This window comes from Orycteropus afer, unplaced genomic scaffold (assembly GCF_000298275.1).
Source record: "Orycteropus afer afer isolate SDZICR_OR568_19922 unplaced genomic scaffold, OryAfe1.0 scaffold00323, whole genome shotgun sequence".
Classification (NCBI taxonomy): domain Eukaryota; kingdom Metazoa; phylum Chordata; class Mammalia; order Tubulidentata; family Orycteropodidae; genus Orycteropus; species Orycteropus afer.
Genome location: NW_006921910.1, coordinates 2,195,342 through 2,204,058, shown reverse-complemented (window position 1 = coordinate 2,204,058; position 8,717 = coordinate 2,195,342).

Here is an 8,717-nt window from a genome sequence, read left to right as displayed (position 1 = left end):
GTGGTGGATGCAGGGTCAGCGATGGGAGGGAGAGATCCTCCCTGGGTTTGCATCGGTGGGTCCCGGGTTTTGGCACCAATTATGTTAGGTAGCTGATGCTGAGAGGAACAGGACCGGAGTGAATTGTTAGGAAAAAAAAAAGTTTTATTGAATCATCTGTCCGGCAGATGGGCTGAGGCTTAAAGTAGCATCAGCCCTGAACCCGTCTCTGCAGGGTGTTTAAGTAGTGTTTTAATGTAGGAGGTAGATTGCCTGTTTCAAAAGAGCCAATCCTGAGTGCAGAGGAGGAAACTAAATGCAAGGGAGGGTGGGAACAAGACAGGAACAGGAACGGAGACAAAGAGAACAGATGGAAGTTAGAGACAGGTGGTGATGACAAAGTAAAGGTGCAAACTGAGACAGTAGAGGCAGAAATTGGGCAGGGGGTGGGGACACAGTAAAGGCATGAACTCAGACAGAGAACAGAAGCTGAGTAAATACAGTCTGGGTAGAGACTGAAGGATTTATCTGTTAGCTGGCGGTGGCTACGAAGTGACTACAACCTTGTCTACCATATACCTGGTGTGGTGGTTAAGTTTGTGTGTCAGCTTGGCTAGGCCTGGTTGAATGACTGGACTGCTGGATGTAGTATTCCCCATAATGAGACTGGTAATCAACTCCATGGTGGAAATCTACTGTGAGCAGCTGAGTACCTGCCTTTGGGTATGTGGTCTTCCTGTATATAAGAAATAGCTTTGGGAATGGTCTCTAGCTTATGGTACGCTTGAACACTGCATGTAGCCATGTTGTTGTTCAGCAGCCTGCCATGCTTTGCCGACCTTGGGACTTAGAATGGACTTGAATTAATGGCCTGCTGTGTGGTTTGGTAACATTGGAACTGTGCCATTTTATTTGTCAACCTTGAGCTTGTTAGCCTCAGCAGCCAGTAGCTGCCTGAGTGAAGAGATACCTCTAGCTTCAGTGGGCTGGGAGCAAGAGGCAGAGCTGAAACCCAAGGTTGAGGAGCTTTCACATATTCCTTAGAGCCTGGCACTATGATTTCTAGTCTCCCGAACTGTAAGAGAATAAATTCCTGTTTGTTAAAGCCATCTCATTAGTGGTATATTCTTGTCAGAGCAGCATTAGGTAACCAAAACACCTGGGAATTCTTACAGACTACAGCAATACAGTTGTAGGAACATTGTCTTCCAGCCTTATACATGGTCTTGGGCACACTCACCCCTGCATAAACATACCTGGTAGTTCAGCTTGTCTACCCATCTGTCCACCTGTATATCAATGTTTGCCTTCACTGACAGTATAGTACTGTATGTGCAAAAGGGTTCATCTTTGCTGTCTGTACCTCCCATGCACCTTTCTATGTCTTCCTCTTTCTCAGTGCCACTGTGTTGATCACTCACATTTGGTACATTGCCCTTCTCTTCACCCAAATCAATACTTGTTTCTACTATCTAACAGTGTTGCCTCCCCTCCCCTTCCATCCTTGGTAACTAACAAAGAAAATTTCTTTTCATATATAATCTTTCCTTGAGTTTTTACAATAATGGACTAACATTTGTCCTTCTGTGATTGATTTATTTCACTCAGCATAATGTCCTCCAAGTTCATCGACATTATGAAGTGCTTTGCAGATTCTGCATTATTCTTTAGGATTGCATAGTATTCTATTGTGTATGTGTTCCATAATTTGGTTATTCATTCTTCTTTTGATGAGAACCTAGGTTGTTTCCATGTTTTGGCTATTGTAAACAGTGCTGTCATAAACTTGGGTGTGCATATCTCTGTTCTTGTCCTGGCTCTCACTTCTTTAGGGTATATAGCTAGTAATGGAATAGCTGGGTCAAATGATATTTCTAATTCCAACTTTTTAAGGCATCGCCATACTGCTTTCCACAGTGTTGTATCATTTGACAGTCCCACCAGCAGTGTATGAGGGTCCCCTTCTCTCCACATCCTTGCCAGCATTTGTTATTTTCTGTCTTGTTGAACTTTACTACTAGTGCTGGGGCCAGGTGGTATCTCATTGTTTTGATTTGCATCTCTGCATTTGACTAATGATTGTGAGCATTTCTTCGTATGTTTATTGGCTGCCTGAATATCCTCTTCAGTGAAGTGTGTATTCATGTCTTCTGCCCATTTTTTAATTGGATTATTTGTCTTTTTGTTGTTGAGGTGTTGGAGTTTTCTATAAATTCCAGAGTTGGGGCCCTTGTCAGATATGTCATTGCCAGGTATTTTTTCCCAATCTGTAGGTTTTCTTTTGAATCTTTTGGAGAAGTCTTTGGAAGCCCATAAAAATTTAATTTTTAGAAGGGCCCATTCATCAAGTTGATTGTCTGGTGTTTGTGAATTTTAGGTTATACTTGATAGTCTATTTATGCCATACATTAAAACCAAAAAAACCAAATGTACTGCCATCGAGTTGGATCTGACTCTTAGCAATCCCTCCTTGGGTTTCTGAGGTGGTATCACTATGCAAGTAGATTGCCCAGCCTTCCTTCCGAGGTGGCTAGTGGGTTAGCAGTCAAATGCCTTAGGCACTCTGCTACCAGGGCTCCTGTATATTGTTGTTGTTGTTGTTATGTGCCATTGAGTCGACCCCAACTCATAGTGACTCCTCTTTGGGTTTCCGAGGCAATATTACTACGGAAGTAGGTTGCCCCTTAATTTACCCCTAGTTTTCCTTGAGGAACTTTCTAGTTTTAGTTTTAAGTCTTTGATCCATCTGGAGTTTGTTTTTGTGTGTGGTGTGAGGTACATACCTTCTTTCATTTTTCTGCAAATGGATATCCAGTTTTGCCAGCACCATTTGTTAAATAGACCATCTCTTCACTCCTCGGAAGGAAGGTTGGACAATCTACTTCTGTAGTGATACTGCCTCGGAAACCCAAGGAGGGGTCGGAGCCCACCCGACGGCTTATAACAACAACAACAACAACAACAACAACAACTTCCTCATTTAATGGATTTTGGCCCTTTGTCAAAAATAAGCTGACCATAGGTGGATGAATCTATTTCTGGTGGATGGCTCTATCTCAATTCTATTCCATTGGTGTATGTGTCTGTCATTGTACCAGTACCAGGCAGTTTTGACTACTGTGGCTGTATAGTAGGTTTTGAGATTTGGGAGTGTGAGACCTCCTACTTTGTTCTTTAGTGCTTTGCTTCTCCGAGGTCTCTTTCCTTTTCATAAAAAGTTAGTGATTGCTTTTTCCATATCCTTAAATAATGTTGATGGGATCTGGATTGGAATTGCATTAGATGTAAAGATCTCTTTGGGTAGAAATGATATTTACACGATGTTCAAACTTTTTATCTGTGAGCATGGTATGTCCTTCCATTTATCTAGATATTTTATGGTTTCTTCAAGTAGTGTTTTATAAATTTCTTTGTATAGGTCTTTTGTGTCCCTGGTAAGATATATTCCCAAATATTTTATTATTTTGGTAGCTATTGTAAATGGTATTGATTTCCTTATTTCTTCTTCAGCAATCTCTTTGCTGGTATAGAGGAATCCAACTGATTTTTGGATGTTGATCTTGTATCTTTGCAGTTTTTCAGAAGCTAATTTAATGGATTCTTTGGTTCTCAGGTACTTTCCCTACTTGTTACTCTGTGGAGAAGCAGGGCCACTTGTATCTGGTTGGTATTTTAGAAAGATATCTTCTTTAACTACTCTGTCTATGCCTTGGTAGTACAGTGGTTCTGTGCTTGGCTGCTAGCTAAAAGGTTGGTGGGTGACCTACTAGCCACTCCATGGGAAAAAAGACCTGGCAATTCATCTCCAGTGAAATGAGAACACCAAACCAAAAACCAAACTCAGCACTGTGGAGTTGATTCCACAGAGTAGAATAAGTCTGTAAAACTTTATGGAAGCAGACTGCCATATCTTTTTCCAGTGGAGTAGCTGGTGGGTTTGAAATGCTGACCTTTTGGTTAATAGCCAAGCAGTTAACCACTGTGCCACCAGTGCTCCTGCCATAACACTGCAGTCTAGGAAACCCATTGCAGCGGTTCTACTCTGTCTTATAGGGTCATTATGAATTGGAATCAACTTCACAGCACACAACAGCTGTCTTTGTTTTAGGATTTAGATGTATTAAGAATTCTCACTTTGTCTCAGTCATTTCTCAGGAATGAAATGGCTTTTTGAATTAAATATGTTAAAATCAGAATTACCTTTCCACATGCTACTCTCATTTAGCATTCTTCAGTTTAAACTTTCACGCTCCAGAAATCAAACCATACAGAATCAGAAGGCTTCATTTCTTTCTTTTCTTCCCCCCATGTAGTTTAAAGACCCTGACATGAACAATTTCCATTACATTTCTCTGAGTTAAATGGCTTTAGGTCCCTTGGTGGTACAAACAGTAAGTACACAACTATGTCAAAAGGTTGGCAGTTTGTACGCACCTAGTGATGCCTTGAAAAACAGACCTGGTGATCACCTTTGGAAAGATCACAGCTTTAAAGCAGTTCTGCTCGGCACACATGGGATCACCATAAGTTGGAATCAACTTGGTGGCAGCTAACAACAATAAGAAATGGCTTTTAGTCCTGTGTGTTCATATCTAGGTTAAACATTTGATGTCTCTACTGTTGGTTGACAGTGAAAAGGACTAGAATCTATTCATGGTTTCTGGGTTAGCATTCTTTGCGTTGGACCATGTTCTTCAAGAAACTTTTTGAAAACAAAACTTTCTAAGTTTAATTATTCTTGCTGCCTGGGTGTTTGAACGAGTAAATGGTTGGAAGCATCTTCACCACACTAGAGGCACTTGTCTATACCAAGTAATTTGGAAGACAGCTACTTGGCCAACTGTGTTAGACTGGGTTCTCTAGAGAAACAAAAACCAGCAAAGCATATATATATATAAATAAAAAGAGAGAGAGAGAGACAGAGAGAGAGAGAGAGAGAAATTTATCTTAGGAAAATGGCTCACACACATACAGAAGCCAGCAAGTCCAAAGTTCCTGGATCAAACGTCAAGCTGGAGGCTTTTTCGCAACCGCAGGGGCCGAGGAGCTCAAGGCTGGCAGGCAGTACACCAGCTGTTGACTCCAGCGAATGATGAATCCAAGATCTCCAGGCCGAATGGTGGACTGCTCACTCACGGACAGTTGTAGGCAGCACAACAGAATCCTGATCCACAGAAGATTGTCTCTCTTCCTAGGATGACCCTGGATATACTGGGAGCAGGCCACACCCCTAGGGAAACTCCCCTTCAACAGATTGGCCACTCAGAACACAGTCATCTGATCCCATTATGAGAACAACCACACAGAACTGGGGTCCAGCCAAGTTGACACACAGCTCCGACTGTCACACCAACTGACTGGAAGAGATCCATGTTTGTACCCATTCCAAAGAAAGGTGATCCCACAGAAAGTGGAAATTATTGAACCATATCATTAATACTACATGCAAGTAAGATCTTGCTGAAGATAATTCAAAAATGGTTGCAGCAGTATATTGACAAGGAACTGCCAGAAATGTAAGCCAAATTCAGAATAGGTCTTGGAATGAGGGATATCATTGCTGCTGATATCAGATGGACCTTGGTTGAAAGCAAAGAATAACAGAGATGTTTACTTCTATTTTATTGACTATGCAAAAACATTCGACTGTGTGGATTGTAACAAATTATGGATAACATTGCAAAGAATGGGAATTTCAGAGCAGTTATTTGTGCTCATGAGTGACCTATAGACCTATATGTAGATCAGGATGCTGTTGTTTGAACATAACAAGGAGATACTGTATGGTTTAAAAATCAGGAAAGGTGTGCGTCAGGGTTGTATCCTTTCACTGTACTTATTCAATCTGTATGCTGAGCACATAACCTGAGAAGTTTGACTACATAAAGAAGAACACAGCATCAGGATTGGAGGAAGACTCATTAACAATTTAATATGCAGAAGACACAACCTTGCTTGCTGAAAATGAAGGTGACTTGAAGCACCTAGTGATGAAGATTAACGACTATAGTCTGCAGTATTGATTAAACCTCAACATAAAACAAAAATCCTTGCAACTGGACCAATAAGTACCATCATAATAAATGGAGAAAAGATTGAAGTTGTCAAAGATTTCATATTACTTAAATCCACAATCAACACCCATGGAAGCAGCAGTCAGGAAATCAGACATCATATTGCACTGGGCACATCTGCTGCAAAAGACCTCTTTGAAGTGTTGAAGAGCAAAGATACCACTTTGGGGACTAAGTTGTACCTAACCAAGCCATGGTATTTTCAGTCGCCTCATATGCATATAAAAGCCAGACTGAATAAGGAACACCGAAGAAGAGTTGATGTTTTTGAATTGTGGTCGGTTGGTGAAGAATACTGAAAATACGACGGACTGCCAGAATAACAAACAAATCTGTCCTGGAAGAAGTGCAGCTGGAATGTGCCTCAGAAGTGAATGGCCAGACTTTGTCTCACCTACTTTGGTCATGTTGTCAGAAGGGACCATTCTAGGGGGAAGGATATCATGCTTGGGAAAGTGGAGAGTCAGAAAAAGGGGAAGACCTTCAACAAGATGGATTGACACAGTAGCTACTGCAACTGTGGTCTCAAGTATAGCAAGAATTATGAGGATGGCGCACAACCAGGCAGTATTTCATTCTGTTGTACATTGGGTTGCTATGAGTTGGAGCTGACTTGATGGCATCTAACAACAGCAGCAGCAGCAGCAACAACAACAACAACATCATCTTCACTTAGGGCTAAAGAAACTATCTGCATGGTATTATGTACATAGAGTTGCTCAGTCTAGATGGTGATTGCTTTATGACTTATTCAAAAGCATGTGTGAAACAGTGACTTCCTAGTGACAGTGAGCACACCCAGCACCCAGATCTTGATTTCTAAAGTCATTCCCCAAAAAATGAACTAGGGCTCTTTGAAAAAATAGCGGTTTCTAGGGCTGGGGAAGGGAAAATACAAGTCTGACACCAGAAGGATTTCTAGAATAAGGAAGTGCTCAAAAAACAAAAAGATGGTGCATGTCAAAGGTACACAGGATCCAACCTGAAGGAGCCCCCAATGACAAAGCAACAGAATAAATAAGGCATTTGATTATGACCTGAAGTATAATAAAAATATATGAGTCCATATTTATATATGTAAATGACTGAATAAATAGTTCAGTGGGGGAGAAGAGACAAATCTTCCTTACAGAATAATTCCAAATAATATATATAGATACTGCCCTCTCCAGGAAACGGAACTTAATTCCCTTGCCATTCCTTCCCTTGCCCCCAGTTGGTAGACTTACTGACTTGCTTCCTAAGTATACAGCAGGGAAAGGGGAAAATAGTTTACAGTGGAGAAACCCGGCAAAACACTACTTTAACTAAGTGATCAGGGTCACCAGTAAAACCAAAACCAAACCAAACTCACTGCCATCGAGTTGGATTGACTCATAGTGACCCCTCCTTGGGTTTCTGAGGTAGTATCACTGTGGAAGTAGATTGCTCAGTCTTCCTTTTGAGCAGTGGCTGGTGGGTTTGAACTACCAGCCTTCTGGTCAGCAGTCAAATGCCTTAGACACTAGGCCACCAGAGCTCGGGTCATCAGTGGTGTTATGTAATATTATGTATCCCATGATATGATCCAGTGGTAAAGGCATTTCACTTTTATTATATTCTTTCCATAAACGTATAATCCAGTCTAATCGTGAGACAAAACATCAGACTAACACAGGATACCTGCTTAATACTCCTCAAGACTGTCAAGGTCATTAAAAATAAGGAAGGACTCAAAAACTCACAGATCAGTGAACACTAAGAAGACATGACAACTAAATGCAATGTTAGTTTCTTGGGTAAGATTCTGGAATAAGAAAGGAATATTGACGGAAAAACTGGTGAAATCTGAATCAAATTTGGAGTTATGAGAGCAAAAGGTTTTTGAGGAGTTTTTACCTTATTTCTTACTGAAAAATGATAGCCTGGAAGCTTTGGGTCTCAGAGATCTCCTAGACCAGGAGCTTATTATATATTCTTAGATACGTGCATTTTTGAGGGGAGAAATCCAAACCAAACCTATTGCTATTGAGACTAATAGTGACCCTGGAGGACAGAATAAAAGGAGCTCTGGTGGTATAGTGGGTAAGGCATCTGGCTGTTAACCAGAAGGTTGGTGGTTCAGACCTGCCAGCTGCTTCATGGGAGGGAGATGTGACAATCGATATTTGTAAAGATTTATAGCCTTGGAAACCCAATGAGGGGAATCAACTCAGTGGCAGTGGTTTAACCCCCCACCCCCACCCTGGAACAGAGTAGAACTGCCTCATAGGGTTTCCAAGGCAGTGGTATTCAAGGAATCAGACTGCCACATCTTGATGGATTCAGGCTGTCATCGTTTTTGTTAGCAGCTAAGCACTTAACTACTGTGCCTCCAAGACTGCTTTGAGGGGGGAAAGGGACCATGAAAGGTGCTTCTTGATGTGGGTTTTGTCTGATTCTCAAAGGGGTTCCTGTTCCTCGAAATGCTGAGAATCACTGTTTTGACCCACTTCTGACACCAATTGCAAAAATGGCAAGGAGGCCACATGTTCTGACCTCCTCTAATCTCACAAGAGGAAGACAGGGTTACCAGCAGTAACCCAAGGCCTATTACTGCAAGGACAGACATGCTGCCTCCCTCCAGCCCTTTCACCAACCGTTCCTCCCAAAGCACCCATCACCTCTCTCCTGGGTTCGATAATT